This window comes from Pimephales promelas, chromosome 3 (genome assembly GCF_988280905.1).
Source record: "Pimephales promelas chromosome 3, fPimPro1.hap1.1, whole genome shotgun sequence".
In the NCBI taxonomy this organism is placed as follows: Eukaryota; Metazoa; Chordata; class Actinopteri; order Cypriniformes; family Leuciscidae; genus Pimephales; species Pimephales promelas.
The window spans coordinates 18,754,455-18,773,598 of record NC_142771.1 but is presented as its reverse complement, the minus strand read 5'-3'; the positions used below and the strand labels follow the sequence as shown (position 1 = coordinate 18,773,598).

Here is a 19,144-nt window from a genome sequence, read left to right as displayed (position 1 = left end):
TTCTGAGTTTGTCACACCACAGAAAAATGTGTTATTAGCCATCCAGCCAAATTTGAATGATAAAAAAAGCCGGCAAGTACATAAAATAAGCTATCAAAATCATGAAATAATGAGCAGTATTCTCTGCTCCCAAACGCTGTCTGTGTCCGCTGGCTGCGTGGAAACCACGCCCACTCACGGGAAAGCTTTTGCAGATGGAAGGATGAACGCTGAGGCGGGAGATTCACCAGTAACAGCGGATTATCAGTGAATAATCAGTGAATCCCAGTTGTCTCTGAGGAAAGTTTATAAAACGATCCAGTGTAAAACGATCACTACACAGGTGGGTGTTGGCGGTGATCCTCAGCTCTTTATCAACAAGGTTGGCTGTCTAAAAACCTCTTCTTGACTTGCTGTGATCGTTTTTAGGGAATTTAAATGAAGATACCGATCTGTTTTGTACATGATCGCATCCAGGTAATAGCCTATGCATTTCTTTGTCAAATAGCTAGCTAGAAAACTGTAGGCTGTAGTAACTAATAGGACTGACAGTCACTCACGATTGAGCGGCGAATGCGAATGTGCTCTATTGTTAGGGGAGAGATGAGATCAGCAAAATGAGTCATCAAATGCGCCCTGTTTTAGCCCCGCCCAAAAAATCCGTAAAATTGCAAGGGTGAAAAACTGTTTAACGGTCTAACTCCACATTTCAGTACTTCACAGTTCACAGTCTTTGTAATATGTGTTAGCAATACATATGAAACATTTATAATGCGTTTTTTTGTAGAATTGCCTTTACAGGGAGTTTAAGTTAGAAATGCTGATTTACAGGGCTACTGTGTCAAGTAAAAACAGAAATAAATACTATACATTCTATAATATTTTATTTATATATATATATATATATATATATATATAATTATGACTTGAGAAAGGTAACATCTAAAGGCCCGGGTATTCTTTATTTTCCATGTCCTGGTCCGTCTCACGCAGAGTCATGTTCGCACAGCTTTCAAAGTATACTCAAAAATGGATAAACGTGGATGGACGAGTTCGACACATTGACAGTATAATTTTTTTTTAAACTCTACCAGTAAGATGGCAGCACTGAGTCATGTCATTTACAGTATATTCACTTGGAAGGGTTGAAGAGACCCCCATTCATTGCATGTAAAATTTAGAACAAGAAACAAAATAAAAAGGATGGAGAAGGATATGCTGGTCGTATCACTCTTTCCACACTCTTCGTCGACTGCACAGAACAACTTGAAGGTAGCGCATAGCATTAGGCAGCGAGACGTACAGGTGTGTTCTTCAGAGTGAAACTGTAGTGTGTAAAACATCATATAAGAGAGAATATGCGTCAACATGAAGAGCACTGCTGTCAGCTGGAGGACTGACACGCTCACACAGGTATACAGAAGATAAATGCTCCCCTTCACAATTTAACCGAAGACTTTCAAGGGCAGCAAGTCATGATCAGATGCTCTCAGCAAAAAGTGCTTCACTTTTCCTGTTTCTTCAAGTGCTCTCACACTACATTCCTTCTTTCGAATGCTTTTATCTGCACCTTTGAAATGCCTTTCATAACTGTCGATAAACTGTGTGGACTGGTGTGAAGAAATACATTCTGAATTTACACTTTCTATCCAACAAAGGCAATATTTTAATTTATATGTAATGCATTTTAATGTGGGAGGGACTATTATTAATCATTCAGCTGAACTTTAGCTTTGACTGCAGTTAACGTAATATTTTATTTTTAACATTTTAATTTTTTCACTAATGATTATGAGAATAAAACAATTGGCAGACAACTTGCTGGAAGCTCTTACACTTTATGTGCAGCAGCACCACCTCTCATAAAAAATATTCATACTTGTTTTGATGGCCTAATGAGAGTAATAGATTGTGTATAGACGTGTGTGTGTGTGTGTGTGTGTGTGTGTGTGTGTCGCCACATGGACTTCTGGAGATGAGAAAACTTCCATGGAGCATTGGGGGGGGGGGGGGGAAGAGGTGTATACCATTTGCACATGCGCATTGAGCAACTGAATTGTTTTCCAATTGGGTAATTTCCACTTGGGCACATGAAAAGAGTCTCTCCAAAATGATTATGGTGTACTGTTCCCATTCTATATGCAATTATAAGTTAATTTACATGATGATCCTATGCAGCACAGTTTTCTGCTTAACACACTTTTGGGCATATATGGGTCAATATTATCTTGACACAGTCTGTGAGAAATTGATAATCATCTCTTTTCTTATAATATAATTTTATTTGTGTATATATTCCATGATGGCTAGACTACATAACTTTTTCAAATGTTAATAAGCAATAAACAATGTGATTTTGAAAAAAAAAAAATTCTAATAAGTAATAAAACATAACATAAAAAGTACTTAATGGTTTCTTTTTTTTCTTTAATAAACAAAATGAGTCAATTTAAATTAAGTCAAAATTACCCCACTAGCCATTATGATGAAAAAATTATTCTTAATTTGATTTGTTTTATTTACATGTTCAAACAGTCTACATTCGGAGTAAACGACACTGAATAAAAGAACACTTTTTTTGCAGATGACGAAAGATGAAAAGTGAGAGAAGCACTGAACTGAAAGAAAGAACAAAGATGTCACCAGAAGAAGAGAGGCCTTTCTTGGACATCTGAAGAGGGTCAGAAGCAGATGAATGAAGATAAAACTGTTCGGTTGAATGAGTGATAGACTTTGACACTAACTTAATTACTGATAATTGATTCTGCGCCTAAGAAGATGGTGATACAAAGCGCTATCGGTGGCATCAGTGTGTTTGTGTGTGTGGCTGTCAGGAGGTATTCTGAGCAGATCTATAAAGCATCTCGACATCATACCTGATGAGAATGGCATTAGAGCCCTCAGAGACACGCATTGCTTTGATCAAAAGTGCAGCTCTCTAAACCAGCAGACACGTTGCTGAGACAAGACCCAGGCCACCCGTTTGGATGGACAGCACAGAGAGAGTGAGATGAAGGAGAGCAAACATGTCCCTCTTTGAGTGGTTCCTCGAATTGATGAACAGATAAGACTGAAAGAATGTCCTTTCAGCCACTGGCACGCACACAAACATGCACTCATCTCAAGCATGGGTGATTCAAACCCACCAGAAATTTGAAGCAAGTAGTGCATTTCCAATCAACCCTTCCACTGGTAATTTTCTACTTCACTTAGGCTGCTATTAAAACATCATAAACCTTGCTTTAATTCAGTCAGGCGTAAGTGAATAAGTAAAACGCAGCCTTTACCAAATCAGTACAGTATAATTTTGATGCAGCTCTAATTCGGTTTAAATCTGCGCTTAACATTTCGCTTTGAAAAAATATATATTAGGGCTGTCAGTTAAACACGTCATTAACGGCGTTAACGCAAACACATTTTAACGGTGTTCATTTTTTTAATCGCGTGATTAACAGGCTTTTTCGCCTAGCAAACTTAGTAGTTTTTTTTTACATGCTTTTGCAACGAGGCATGCGTGAAACCCATTCATTTCGATAGCCTGCGCCACGCAGGGACATTTTGTTGCTTCGTTGACCAAAGCGCAAGCGGATCTAGCTAGACCAGAAAGAAAACAACAGGCACGCCGCACACACTTGTTTGGGCTTGCGAGCCGGCCAAATATTTAGTTAACGTTACATTTTCAGGTGGATGGCGAGCGCAAGACACCGAAATGGATGCCAATCCACTGATTTCACGCAGCCGCCATTTTGAAATGGCTCTGTTTAATTTTCATTTATATTTTATTCATATTTTAATTTTTTTTATATATATAACCCACAACGTAAAAAAAGAAGCCGGAACGAATTATATACATATCCTATATACTATACATCCAATAGTGTAAATCGCTGCAGCAGCTTCAGGTTGGTAGTCCAGGGCATTGTTGTGTATCTGTACTTCCGGGGTTCTTCCCACCGGAGCCTTGATTTCGATTTCAAAATGGCAGCTGTGTGATATCAGCGTACAAGTTTCTGAATCGAAAGTTTACTTTTAAAAAGTTGCCAAATGGTTCCATTGACAAGACAAGACCAAAGTGAGTGTTTTCTCGTTGTGAAATGAGCTATCATCATCGCAGCACGTCCAGTCTTAAATACCACTTGATGATGATGGCCAAGCACACACACACACAGCTGATGCGAATTCTCCGCCCCTCGTCAATATCAAGACCTCGTCAGTATTTCTTTCACCCTTTTATTGATGGACAGTGTTACATTGTGTGAGAGATTATTTGCTCTAAGTAGTAATGGGCGATATAAACGATATGCAATATAAACAATACAAAATTGGTCTAAGATATGGATTTTAATTATATTGCACGTAGTGTTGTCAAAAAACTCGGTACTTCGGTACCAAGTCGGTACTAAAAAAAAAAAAAATGTTACGGTACCAGCTTTTCTAGGTACCGAGTACCAGGTTAATCCAGTTCTGTTCTAGACGCGATGTCTGAAACGTGCACAGTTGCGTCCTCTTCATAACGCTGATTTGGCTCTCTCTCTCTCTGAATCCACTTGTTGACAAGAAAGGAGGAAAGAGCCACATATGGAAATATTTTGGATTAGGCTAATGTCACGTTGCCATAAGAGGCCGATTACATGCAAATTCGCAATTTCAAATATAGGCGTGATTCAAGCGCGCTCCTAATAAAAACTCGTTGGCGTTGCATAGCAACGACAGACGCCGCGTGAGAGCAAGCGCTTTGGAAAGAATAAGCACGCGCAAAAATATAATTAAAAAACACGCGCGATATGTGAACGGCCTCTAAAGTGCTTTCGGGGTAGTTTTACGAGTACATGAGCACAGTAGTATCTACCCGACACCAGAGTACTATTGTATTAGTATTGTCATTTAATGTCAGTGCCAGTTCTAGGCGTATTCTTGCCTTTATAACTCAGCAGGTTTAAAAAGCCTTTTTAAAATTAAATATGAATGCAGTTTTAGATTAATAAAAGGACAGTCAAGTCAAATAAAACATGTTTTATGGTAATGCTACAAAGATACCATTCATAAACATTACTTAGTTATCAACACATTGAGTGAACAATATATTTTTACAACATTAATTAATGTTTGAAAATGTTATTTATTACAAACACCTGATTGTTCATGTTTGTTCACTTAATTCATTGTGCATTAAATAAATAATGGATTAAAACTTTACAAACAACTTTAAAAATGTGTTAGTGTATACTATTGTTTATTTTAGGTCATTTTATCTAATCTTTTTCTAAAGTGTTTATAATACAAATGTACAGTTTCCATACTTGTAACCGTGATAAACACTTAAATATATGTAAATTTAAACTAAGCTTTGGTACCAAATTGGTACCGAGAAACGTGAATTTTAACTGGTATCGGTACCGAATACTGAAATTTTGGTACCGTGACAACACTAATTGCACGATCGCGATAATGCGTGTTACGCAATCTTACCGCGAAATTTAGAGCCAAGAGCTGCAAACGGCTGCAACCAAAGTCCTTTTAGGCAAGTCATGCCACTCGGCCGCCATCTTGGCAACACCTCTGGGCAACTATTTTGGACTAACAAGATCAGGCTCCTATCTAAATGAATGGGCAGAACTGCACTTTCACTGGTCACCGGGACATAGAAACTGCTTGTATAGAAACTTTGCTGAGTTTCAAAAAAATTGCTGAAAAAGTTTGATGACTTTGCCCCAAAATAAGGTTTAAAACACCTTTTTCCCCACAGGTTAAGGTTATACTTTTACTGCGCATGCGCAAGGGTTCTCTCGCTCTCTGTCGTGCGCGCACTACTGCTTGCTTGCTCTAGATTCCAGGAGATTTGAACTAATTTGCGGTCGTCAGGAAGCCACCATCAATCTACGGGAGACTCCTGGAACTTCCGGGAGACTTGCCATGGCTGATATTTACACAACTAAGAGATATCTAATCTGCCGCCTTTTCAAACTGTGCACATTCGTCGGTGGAACCAGACAATAGGCTTAAATGTTTCCCGGCTTGACTGTTAAAAGCTGACGATTGGCTTTTCAGCGGGAGGGGCGGGGCATGTGCATACAACCGCCATCTTTGGTGTTACTGGTTTTCCCTATAGTTGTATTAAGGATTGAGGAAGTGGCATGTCTCTGTATAAATAGTCTCTGCAGCAAAGCATGTATTCGTCATCTTGAGTAAACATGGCTGAAAGCGAAACAGGAGCTGGTGGAAAAAAAACGGTGCAACATCCATTGGTTCAGATTTATGCCGCAAACAAGCAGCAGCGAACTATACTCTGTAGGGCCAACAGTTCTGGCTAACGCCTGTTTCACACATACTCCGTTTGCAGTGCATATGTATATATTTTTCCGTACCCGCGTTAACAGGCCTGCACATGGATGCGGTGCAGCAATGCGTTCCAGGAGAGGAAAATAGCCACAAACATCTGATTCAAACATCATCAGACTTTCAAAATCCTCTTCTTCCATATCATATTGAGTACATTTCACCATTGTCGTAACTTTACATCTGGCTTCAAAGTGCCTGTTAGCTTAGCTTCCAAACAAGATGGAGGATATGTTTTTAGTTTAAGAAAGTGAAGTCCCACCCACTGATCTGTAATAGGTCTGTAGCGTGAGTGGATCCCACCCCCTGAGAAAATAAGGATACAAGTGTTTGTAGTCTCAACCCCTCTACCAATATATGGGACTTCCAGCTTGAACGCAAAATGACAATTTTTACATCATAAACAGGAACTGCAACACTGAAATCCTTATTTCTCCCATCTCAGGGAAAAATTAAGGAATAATGCACGACCATTCAAAAATGACTGGGTTTCTAACGATACAATGCTTAATGCAAATGGGTGAAGTGTCCCTTTAATCCGCCCCAATACCAATCCTTGAGATCGGCTCAGGACGTCCCTACTTTTTTATGAGCTTGGAATAAACGCCTTAATTCAATTCAAACAATTTAGACTGCAAGGTCCACAAATTATTATAATGTAGACCAAACAAACTAAGTGCTTCAAAAAATGGATTTCACTGCACTTGCCTTCTATAACTCTATGAGATGCTGCACTAAATACACACGTTCGGAGTTTGTTCATCTCTCTCACACATGTGAAACAAACCCAAGTCAGACAGACACACACACACTCCTCTGTTTGGCTGCTGAGTGGCAAAGCTTTGAGATCAAAGGTTTTACAGATGGCTTAACGAGCAGTTAGACACATATCAGCCGGAGACAGGGAGAAAGACAAAAAAAGTGTGGAGGAGAGACAGGTATTTAGACAAGTAAAGTCACAGAGAAAGAATGAGAGAAGTTGACATGCAGAGAGAGAGAGAGACAGGAGTAGGCAGTTAGTAAAAAAAAAAAAAAGAAAATGAAAGTTAGAACTTGCACAATGTGTCTCACTTTCTACTGAATAGAACTTTCAGTGTAAAACAGCCCCAATCTAAAGCTGCAAGCAGCAATTAACAGGATTAAAACATTTGCCATCTATGTAGGGCTGCAACAACAAATTAATTAAATCGATAAAAATCGATTATTAAAACGTTGGCAACGAATTTCATAATTGATTTGTCATGTCGCGAGAGAGGCCGAGTGTGTCTGCGTGTGATCAACAGTGCGTGAAAGAGACTGAGTGTGTCCACGCTCGAGCGGTAGTGTGCAAAAGATTGTTTTTACTAGAGACACCGAGTGTGTCAAGCCCCGTTCACACTACAAGCGACACGACACGATACACGTTAATTTCAATGGGGAGCGGGCAAGTTCTGGCAACACGCACGACAGCAAACGGTGGGGCGTGTCTGGTGACGTGACGAAATTGAGATCTGTTTAACTTTATGCCTATGATATGAGATGCATAGTCCGAGCATTAGTAAATTGGTACATGTCTATAATTAATAAATAATATAATTATTATAGCCTGGATGCCAGACCGAACCCCACCCACAATATTTTTTGGTGGGAAGTTCGGTCTGGAATCGCCCCATTTAGGAGTTTATGCTCGATCCAGAAATGATCAGGCCAATCAAATTACCAGGACAGGCTTTATACAATGATGGACATGATCAACAACAGTTACGTAATCATTCATTTACCAAAGAGCACTTGGGTTGAATTCGCTTACAACAATGATGACAGCTGCAGGAGAATTGAGATTCCACGAGTTCACACTTACAAATAAGTCAGATAGAAAAAACACGCAGCCTAGGCTACATGACGTGCTGTCTGAGGGCATTGTCGATGTTCAAAGCACTGATTTTCAGAAGGCAGCTGTGTGACTCGGAGATGGAGAACAGGAACATAGTTTGTGTAACATTAGGAACACATTATTAGCTGTTTGATAACGTAGTCCAGCAAAAGGCTAATCATATCAATAATGTAGAGAGAGCGATACATGAAATGCATTACCATTCTGACACATTGACTTGTAGATGACTGTCACAGTGGGACACTGAGACTAGAGACTTTTATCATTATTACACTGGACTAAGAACATGCTACATACACTTTTTATACAAACATAACACATATTTGTTTTGCGCAATATTATAACATCAGTTAACACCAGATATGTGGATGTCAGTGATTGTGTATTGTTTGAGTGTTGTTCCTGTCCGCATCATGTGTTTTTTTTTAGTTAAATGATTTGAGTCATTAATTTTGTTGGGTTGATTTGAGTAGTGAATTAAGAATTAAGACAAGACTGGTTGCCGGGGTAAACATTTATTGTGCTCAAACATTCATTTACATAAAATAAATTGTCATACTTACGTGCTGGATCATTTTCACATGTCAAATAGAAGAAACCCGGTCACAGTATCTGCCACCATTTTAAAATAACTATTTCCCGCCAAAAGAAGGCATAGTTAATTGATCTCATGCCTGGGGGGAAGATTGGAGTTTGTTGGAATCTTTGATAACTAATATTATTGAGTTTGGGTTTGTTTTGTTTCAAATGTTTGTATATTTTTTTTTGTATATTTTTTTATTGTATCAGTTATGTGTTTGTTACTGTTAAATCTTTGTTTATTTTATTATTATTATTATTTTTTTGAAGTTTCATTATTACCTTCAATTATTTAATGGTTTAGTCCAAGTGGGAGGGGCTTATACTATTTAAGATGGCCTCTCAGTGTTGTAAAGAGGGGTTCGTAGAGTGAGTTTGTTGGGAGTTGCTTGCGTGATTTTTGGGTCAAATTTCTGACATAGCCAAAAGTTTGAGTGTGCATTTAATTTTGAACAGTTTATTTTATTTTTATTTATTTTTTTTGATACTTTTTGGATTTTCACTGTAAATATCAGATGCACTCTTTTGGAATACCTTTGTTTTTCACTTTTTTGGAATAAACACTGAACTTTTGACTTCATCAGCACGTCATCTAATTTTTTTTTACGCCTCCATCGGCCGGTACATTCAGAGCAGTGGTGCTGCACAACCCTGTCTCTGTTACAATGACCCTGTATAATTCACTCTTCTTCTGAATCACTTTCTGGTTCAAACGTATATGGCTGAATTAAACCAGTATTTCCACTTGCAGTTTTTCAGCATTTACTACAGTAGAGTTGAATGAGTGGATCAGTTATTCCAAGCTGGTGTACTGTGTGGAGGCGGGGCTAATTGGGATATTCATTAATATTGGTTATATACACACAAGCCGCATTTCCACCAAGAACTGTGGACTTTGGGTTGGCTCTCTCCATCTTTCCCTCTTGAGCGAGTGTTCACTTCACACCGCAGGAACCAGGGTCTAAATAAAGATCCGGGTAAATATTTCCCCTCCGAAAGGTACTGAAAAGTCGCGCACAGTCGTACATCACCAGGCTATTTACCTAATCTTCACAAATTGTTCCGGGTAATTTCGGTGGCAACATAGCTATAAATTGATCTACGCAGGACACAAATGCTTGTCAACTTGCAGGTCATTGATGCATTTGAGCTTTTATATAAAATAACATTCTTCTGCTGCTGTCAGTACCTTCATTCAATTTCACTGGAATCCGGATCTGCCTCATGAATATTCATTAAACTCATTACCACACAAAGTGAGGAAACAAACCAGATTGGAGGGGGGGGGGGCAGACAGAGAGAGAGAGAGAGACATTCTTCTAATGATCTTTTTTCTTACCTCTTATTTCTCTGCTGACTGAAATATACTACTACTAGTCTGTGTTTGAAACCTGCAGAACATATTGAGCATGATATAAGGCATGTCTGAATTCATACTGTCTAAAACACCTCCATCTGGATCATTTGTTAATACAGGACACACGTAGGATATCCTGAATGTGTCTGTTCACTGGGAGAGAAAAAAAAAAGAATAAAAATGGTGTCTGATGGCCCAGTTCAAAGTAGTAAATTAATTCATTGAGTATTATTTTCTTTTTTTGTGACACAGTGTGCCTTGGAAAGCAGTCTGATGTCTTCATTCATAAATGCTGCCCAGGTAGTCAGTACGTTAACATGAACAACAATAATCTGATATATATGCTATATAACAAACAACTTAATCAGAATATTACTTTATTCAGTATAAGGTCAATAATTAGATAACTGCTGTCCATGTAAACATAGCCAATGACTGTCTGGACAGCGAGGCAACTGCCTTTTTGGACATAGCTTTAAAAGTCTTGTACAATCCTCTGATAAATGAGTGTCTGCATTTACACAGTGATAATGTCTTAGGCTGAAACGCATCTGTGTGGACATGGTATTAATAAATAAGTGAGATTTAACTAGAGCATGTGTTTTTTCATCTTTATTTGCATGTATGCGAGACCATTAGTGAGCTAGAGTCTCAATCAATAGTTTCTTGACTATCAAACAGTCCAACAGCCAATTCATACTCCCACCTGCTTCCCCTCTGGCACGCTCCTTTTCTGTCCCTCACAAACGGCCTTGCCAAATTAAAAGGACAAAAGTCAAAACTATCAATTTCTCTGAGCAGCACCCTGCCTTCACCATTCAGTTACACTAACCTGTATCGATGTCATGTGACTATTCTAAGCTGTTAATAAAAAAATAAACATCCAACTCTAACTTATACAATTATATATTCTCATTTCTCACACATACACACAGAACACAGAAGGTACAACCATTTGAAATACTAAATAAATGTTTAAAAGGACATGAGAAACAAAATATTCCTTCATCTGTGGAAATAAATCAGATCAACTGAGCCACTTTTTGAAAGTTCATCTATTCATCATATATGGGAAACTTCGGTCCTGGAGGGCCACAGTCCTGCAGAGTTTATTTCCCCCGCTAATCAAACACACCTGCTTTTAATTTTCCAGCAATCCTGAAGAGTTACGTGTTCAGGCCAGGAGTGGCCATCGGCAGAACCTGAGAATTCCCGCTGGACCGCTCGTAAATTGTGGCGGTTGTACCACATTGACAAAAAAAGTAGATTCACATGGGATGTGGAAACCATAAAATCTGTAGTTCATTTTCAATGAGAGACACTGAAAGTGGAAAATTGCAGGCGGTTCAAGCGATAAAGACAGAGTGCAAGTGGTGCTCCCCACATTTGCCAATGCACAGCTCTTCGAAAATTATACGGTGTAGGGCTCCGTATCGAGTAAGATGCTTTAGGCACAACGTTCTGTACCAATTTTCGATACCTAAGAGGTTAATCTTGCCAAAGTCAGTGAGCAAATAAGCATGCAGCATGACTGGCTGTGGTGAGGATATAACAAAGAAAGAGGAAATTGTGTCTGTGGGTCATGGAGGGAGTCTTACAAGCCAAATAAACATTTTGTTTTACTTTATAACAACAGATAAGTCAACTAGACATAATGTGGAGGCCTCATTATTTACTAAATGAATAAATGAATCCCTAGTCCAAGTCCATTCAGTATTACACAACCTGCCCTGTCCTGAACTACAATAATAATGGGCTTAAACAACCATAAGAGAGGTTTGCATAAAATGACCAAAATATACAGTAACAAAAACCTTATTTTTAACTTTAATTCTAAGGGCCACAGTCAGATAGGGTGAAAAAAGCAACAACAAAAAAATACATCACACTTTCAGTGCAAGTAAGCTTGACTACAGCTGTAATTGAACTTCATAGATTAAAAAAGGTAGGCTAAATGTAAACTACAGTCCAATCTGTTTGTGTTCAGTGTATTAGGTCTACATGAATACTAATGAGGGAAACAAGAATTCAGAAGACAAGGAAAGCGTGGGAGAGAGGGAGAAACTATTCTAGAGTGTCTCTATAAAAAAGATGGAAATATTCATTACGGAGATTAAAATTCAAATACTGGCACAAGTCCAAAACAGACACATAATCAGATCCAGTTATACCTTTTGGTGACTCCTTACATCCAAGTATGACCGGGCACACATGCACACAAAGCATACACTGCACAGACACAGCTCATGCACATAGATGAGGAGCAGGAAAATATTTGAGCCCTAATATGGAAGCTCACACAAGCATTTGCAAACTCAATCCATATTTCAATTTCCATCCTCTCATGTAAACAAACTCAGTGCAACTGTCCGTGTGAAAAAGTCTATTCTTACTTACAGTTGATCAATTATTGATCCTATGGAGCCAGACACCTTGTTCACTCCCATCTTCATTGTGCACACACCCTCAAACCAGTCCTTCTCTTCATAAACCATTCATTCATTGTCAAATCTCAGAATGTGCAATCTTATGTCAAGCTCGAAAATAACACGCAGACACACAGAATAAAACCAAGCTTAATTAAACTTCATACCCACTTCAGTTGAACTACGAGAGAAAGAAACAGAGAGAGAGAGAGAGAGAGAGAGAGAGAGAGAGAGAGAGAGAGAGAATCACGTCGCAGGCTTAAGGCCAATTTATACTTCTGCGCCGAGGGTACGCCGTAATGTGCGGCGTTGGCTACGCACGTAGGCGACGCCGTTATGAGCATTTATACTTCTGCGTTCAGGTCTTGGTTGCTCTGCAGTACTGCTCCGAAACGCTAGTTGGCGGCGGAGAGTTTTAATGTTCCACTGTGTTTAGATTCCTCGCGGCTAGGTTACTACAAGCAATAGCGATTGAAAGAGAGTGGATCATGTTGGAGTTGGAGCTTATTGAGGTGGAAAAACAGTTCACTTTAGTGAAATTACTAAAACTGAAAGGCAGAAATGAGAGAAGACGTCGGAGGAGATGGTACGTGTGGAAATGCGTGAGAAGGTACGTGCGGAAATGCGTAGGAGGAAATGCGATGCTACCAAGCCGACCAATCACCGATCTTGCGGTCCGCGTCGTCGCGACGTGTAGTTACATTTTTGAAGAGGTGCGCGTCAGGCAACGCGGAAGGGTACGCGGTATGGGACGCGTCTGTGCGTATGCTACGCCGTACCTACTGCGCGCACCCTACGCAGAAGTATAAATTGGCCTTTATGGCATCGCTAAGAGAAGCGGTGTCCACGGACTAAACGCTTGTAAAAAGGCAAATAATCCTGATTGGTCGGTGTATTTTTGCTTAATACATTTTAGGCTTATTCTCAAATTCAGATTGTGTTAGGGGGGCGGGATTCGGATTGTGTTATTAGGCCATTTTAATCTGACCGGAGAGATTTAATTTTATTGTAAATTTAATTTTTTCCCGGCCAATGTCCGGTAATTACCGGACAACGGAAACCCTGCAGTATGAAATGTGCATTTCTCTCTGGTGCGTTCACTACTGCAAAGAGTCAGCATCGTCAACTTCATCTTTGGCCGACACTGACAAAGAAAACACGTGTTTATTAATAAACAATTAAAATATCTCTTTGCTATATTTTAGGTATTTAAAATCATTAACGTCCGTTCAAATTTCACTCTCGCCGGTGCCACCCTGCCAGCGACACCGTGGAAAGATTCGTGGATGCGAAAATCTTGCCTATAAATAGTGTTGCTCACTGCGAGTTGTCTTGCTGTTCATTTTAAATAAAGTAGAGCAAGTAGCTAATCAGTGTCTGCTCGTTTATTCAAATTAAGTTGCAACGCCCTGCCCCTCCCCCGACGACAGTTATATTACGAACCGTCACATTTGACTCACTTCATAACATCATCACCAATTCTGAAACCGCGGGTTTCATTGCGGGTGGGTCATGGGCGGATGAGAGTGAAATCATGAAGAAGTTTTTCAATAAAGACACGGAACAGTCATTCATTAAGTAAAACAAAACGAACGTGCATCACTCTTATTTTTGGTTTGCAACAACTTAACTCTTCAAGGAAAACATGCCTTGAGAACCTCCTCGTGGTCATAATTTAAAAAACAAAGGAAAAAACCTATGCAAAATTGTTTGGCATTCTGAACACAAATTTATTCAGATAAAATTGTTTTGCAACATTATGTTGGAAATTTGTATTATTACGTTATTAATATAAAAACGTCCTTTTGTGTAATTTAATGGAAGCAGCCTGATACTTATGAGTTCATTTTAATCTTTATAATGTATCATATGCGGTTCCCTGTATATTTTAGATAGATAGTTTTATTTAATGTCATGTCAGCATCTAAGGCTATGGCAAATATTCACAAAAATACAAATATCATAAATACCCCTTTATATTTTTACAGCATTAGATTTTTACATTTTATATACAGATTTTTTTATATATATCTCAATTAATAAACATCGAATTGAACTGAATAGCTAATACATTGGCACTGAACCACTGGCTTGTGAATAAATCGAATCGTGAAATTTGTCAATACCTAGCCCTACAACCAACTACAATAATAATTAAATATTCACAATCTATCAAGAAATACAGAAAGTCACAAACTGATGCCTTACCATTAAATGCAGCTCCACCTGCCAGTACACATACTGTTCTGCTAAGTTAACAATCAGTTTGTTGTTTTAGTTCCTCTTTTACAGGCACCAGCTGTCTTTATAGCATATGATTCAGACATTGTAAATGTGTGGTTGTTCACTGGATAAATATTAAACAAACACTTTATCAAGGACTTATTAAAGAAATAATGATCCATGTTTATTACACACAAGCAAGCCATTTACTTCTGTTAACATTACTGATTGTTTAAAAACAACAGCTTTAAAAAAAATTATAATAACAATCTGAATATTTCAGCACAGCAATCTCTCTCTTCCGCAGACTGCCGCCTGGTCTCGGGTTTGTTCATAAATTACAACTGTTCATCATTCGAGGCAATTTGGTGCGTAATAATATCTTGGCTTTGATGGAGCTGCTGACTAATTGATGGATTACTTTATTTTGGAATAGCGGAAACTGCCAAGCCGGAGTTGCGGTAGTAAATCTCTCCGCAATGAAAGAAAGCATCACATTTACACTGGACTTTAATCAGCGCCTAATGCAAGAGTTTCAGAGACCCACCATCAGCCCGGTTTACACAGCAGATGGTTAGGGCAAAGAATCTGTCATTTCTGACACACCTGCTGAGAGACCCCTGTCAGATTCATCATAATCCATAACAGCACTGATTTAAGACTGTTATTAGTGTAAACAAAATTTGCATGTAACGACTCAGAGTGATTTGAGATGATTATCAAGAAACAAAATCCAATAGCAAATGCTGTTTAGATGGCATTTTGAATCCTAAAATGAGTCAATTTTCTTAGGGACAAAATCTGCAAAATTTTTTAAAATAGATTCAAAGATACAAACAGAAGTTAATTGATTGTGCTGCTGTATAAGAAATACAATGCAGAACTCGCATTAAAGACTAGAAGAGACACTACAGCTATTTAAAATTCTTAAACAGTGGGAAGTGGGTCAGGTTGCATGCTAAAATGCAGAAGAAATATGTAAATACAGAAAGTGTGTGCAACAACAGATGGGAGAAGTTTGACATGTTTAAAAAGAGCAGTATACTCATGAGTTTCACTATTTCCCTTTCATCGCTGGGTTAAGTAATGGGCATCATACAGATTAGGAAAACATTTATATCCAGAACTGCACTAGCATTTCACCCCAATTTGTGTCTCCATCTCTCTCCAACACACTCAAGAATTGCTCTCTGTAACTGTATATGAGGCCATTAATACAAAGTGAGAGGGCATCCCTTCTCTATATGAGATGAATGGCAGGTTTGCACTGGATTGTGGGATTGACAACATAGGAAGAATCAAAATGAGTGCTGAAATTTACGCAAATGAAAAGTAAATGTCTTGCCATCCATGACATCTATTACCAATGCTGGAATTTCTAGATCAGTGCTTAAAATCACATTGTTTCATATTACTATTCAAAATAAATATAACGAAAGGTTGGGTTCAGAAAAATCTACAAATGTTTTTTAAAGAAAAAATAGGCTAATTATTACCATTTTAAATAGCTGGTTTTCTACTAATATATGTAAAATAATTTATTCCTTTTGATGCAAATTTTTATCATAATTATTCCAGTGTCACATGATCCTTCAGAAATCATTCTAATATGATGAATTGCTGCTCATTATAAAACGGTTAGTTCCAATCCTTAATTCTGATTGGTCAAAAGCTGTTTTGTTCACATTAAAACATGGCTATGACCGCTTCAACCCATAGATATATATACGGCTTCACCCAACAGTAGCAACCACTCTTGGAAAACACATGTTTGATGTCAGTGAAATTGTTCATTGTAGACTAGTATTGTGAGAGATCAAGCATTTTCCTTTTCATTCATTCATAAAAAAAAAAAAAACAGTTTGAAAGTCCGCTGCGATATCTTGTACTTTTAACAGTTTTCCTGTGCTGATAGTAGTCAGTTGCTCTTCCTTCTCCATGATCACAAGTTTGAGTCCTTTCAATGTATTAAAAGTTTCTCTACTGACTGACTCACTCATAAACACAGTCTTTGCCACCATCTATTCGCGAAGTACTTTATGTAACTTAACGGCCAGGGACAATTTTTTCCAGCGGAAGGAAGGATTTTACTTAATTAAAGTTGCAGATACATATTTTTTGGCTTTAATATTTGTATTGTGTGGTAACCAATGTATAAAAGCAAGTGCTGTATCGTGCTGTATCGTGAATAAGTCACAGCTGAAGGGCGTTGTTAGACAGGATGTGAAGCGGAGCAGAGCACAGCCTCTCATACCTTTATTGCTTACATAAACATTTATGATTATTATCAATGATGAAAACGGTTGTGCACATTTTTTTAGGATTCTTTGATGAATAGAACAGCATTTATTTGAAATAGAATTTTTGTAACATTATATATGTCTTTACTGTCACTTTTGATCAATTTAATGCATCCTAATTGAATAAATGTATTCATTTCTTTAAGTTCTTTCCCCCAAAAAATTGTTATTGAACCGATTCTTATGATTGGTAGTACAATGTTGCAAAAGCTTTCTGTTTCAGTAAAAAAATGCTTTTCTTTTGAACTTTCTAGTCATCAAAGAATCATGAAAAAAAATGTTTTACACAACCATTTTCAACATTGATAAAAAATCTAATATTTCTTGAGCTTCAAATCATCATTTTAGAATGCTTTCTTAAGGATCACATGACACTGAAGACCGAGTAATAATGCTAAAAAAATTCAGCTTTGCATCACAGGAATAAATTACATTCTAAAATATATTCAAATAGAATATATGAATAGAATTTATATATAAAGGAAATGTATACTGCGGGTCAAAAGTTTTCAGTCGGTCTGTATACATTTTGTTTAACGTTTTTTATAAGAGGGTGTCTTATGCTTGCTATACATTAAATATACATTTAAATAATTCAATATCAAATTAACACAATTTCTGTATACACTAAAAAGCCAATAGATTCAACCACCACCTGTGCTGCATTTGCTAAGTGGCAGAGAAGGCGTTTTGGATTGTATTAAGCAGATTTCTTCCATGCCAGTGGACACATATGGTCGGTCACATGAAATGTGAAACGGGTGTGTGTAAAACACTGGGGATTCTCCAGCTCTGATGTGTCAAAGTGAAGTCAGTTCCTACAAATTCAACATTTTTTTCCCAATAAATGACCAGCTGGGGCCCAGAGCTGATAACACCACACAGCCACCGTTCCGCTTCACAGCCGCAACACACAGACCAACATGTCAGCTGTGCCTAATTCCTGCAATGCAGCAACCCATTCAACACGTCTGCGTGAACGCGATCATGATAGCGGCTCAGTTTCTGGCAAAGAGTGCCCCTGCATCGCAGCACTGCGCGTGCGCACAACAACTTCCCACTATCTGGCAGGATACGGGAGGTGTAGAGGGCGCATGCGCGGCAAGATCCTTCCATTCACAGTCAATGCGGGATCAGTATTTAGCAATGCATCTGTCACTGATACTCAGGCCTCTGCCCAAAAACAACTTGCAAGCATTAACAACAATACTCAAGTACTGCATTGAATCTAACAGGGCACCATAACCCAAAACGCATCTTTCAAAGCCATTCTGTGCGTATGACATCACAAATGGCCGTGCTAAATATATTTATAAAAACATAAACACAACAACATGAAGCAGGTGTTAGAGCCAGTCTGCTCATCAACTTGACAGTTGTCAAAAGAATCACTGCTTTGACCACAAAACCCTCAGAAGTTCGTATGTTAAAATGTTTAACTATTAAGACGCAAAAATGTGCTGCTAAAACCAGGGTAAAATAGCTGTTTTTGTATTATATAAGAGTCATAAAGTGATCAGGCTGGCAAGCGCAACAAGGGGCTAAGCTAGTTAGCACTGCAACAGCAGCCAGAAACAAGCTCAAATATTACCGACACATATCTTCTAAACGCACTGTTCTCCCTCTTACAAAGCGAATCAAGAGGTAAAACAGAAATATATGACATCCCCTGGTGTGTTGTGGTGTGTTTGGGTTAATAAACTTACCTTTTTATGAAGGTAAGCTGTTTTGCCGTATCGGATATTTTTTCTATGGAGCGGCTTCACGTCCGGGTTAAATGAATGACGGAGGACGGGAGTGCGCACGCACTCGGGTGCGAGCACTGCGCGATTGCTACAAAATCAGTGTAACATGCGAGTGTGATTATTTTTTTAAAGCACAGAATCATATAATTCGAATCTGATTTCATGTTTTTGTCCCTGTCATCTGTCAATTTCGGTGAAATGTATGAGTGCAGGTTTTGCCTATCCCCTTCCATGTATTTTCATAGATTCAAATAAGTCTTTTTATTTTATTTCGCTTTTATTTGGTTTACAAGCCTCTATATTTCTATTGTATTCTTGTTATTTAT

The 19,144-nt window shown here is 38.3% G+C and overlaps 1 protein-coding gene across 1 annotated transcript in view; it reads right to left on the bottom strand.

Moving 5' to 3' along the window:
• Nucleotides 1-18,909, bottom strand: part of spop (speckle type BTB/POZ protein) — a 78,299-nt gene extending 59,390 nt beyond the window's left edge. The window contains exon 1 of the mRNA XM_039670097.2: nucleotides 18,780-18,909. The gene's annotated coding sequence lies outside the window, so the exon portion shown is untranslated. The remainder of the gene's footprint in view (nucleotides 1-18,779) is intronic.
• Nucleotides 18,910-19,144: the final 235 nt, after the last annotated feature.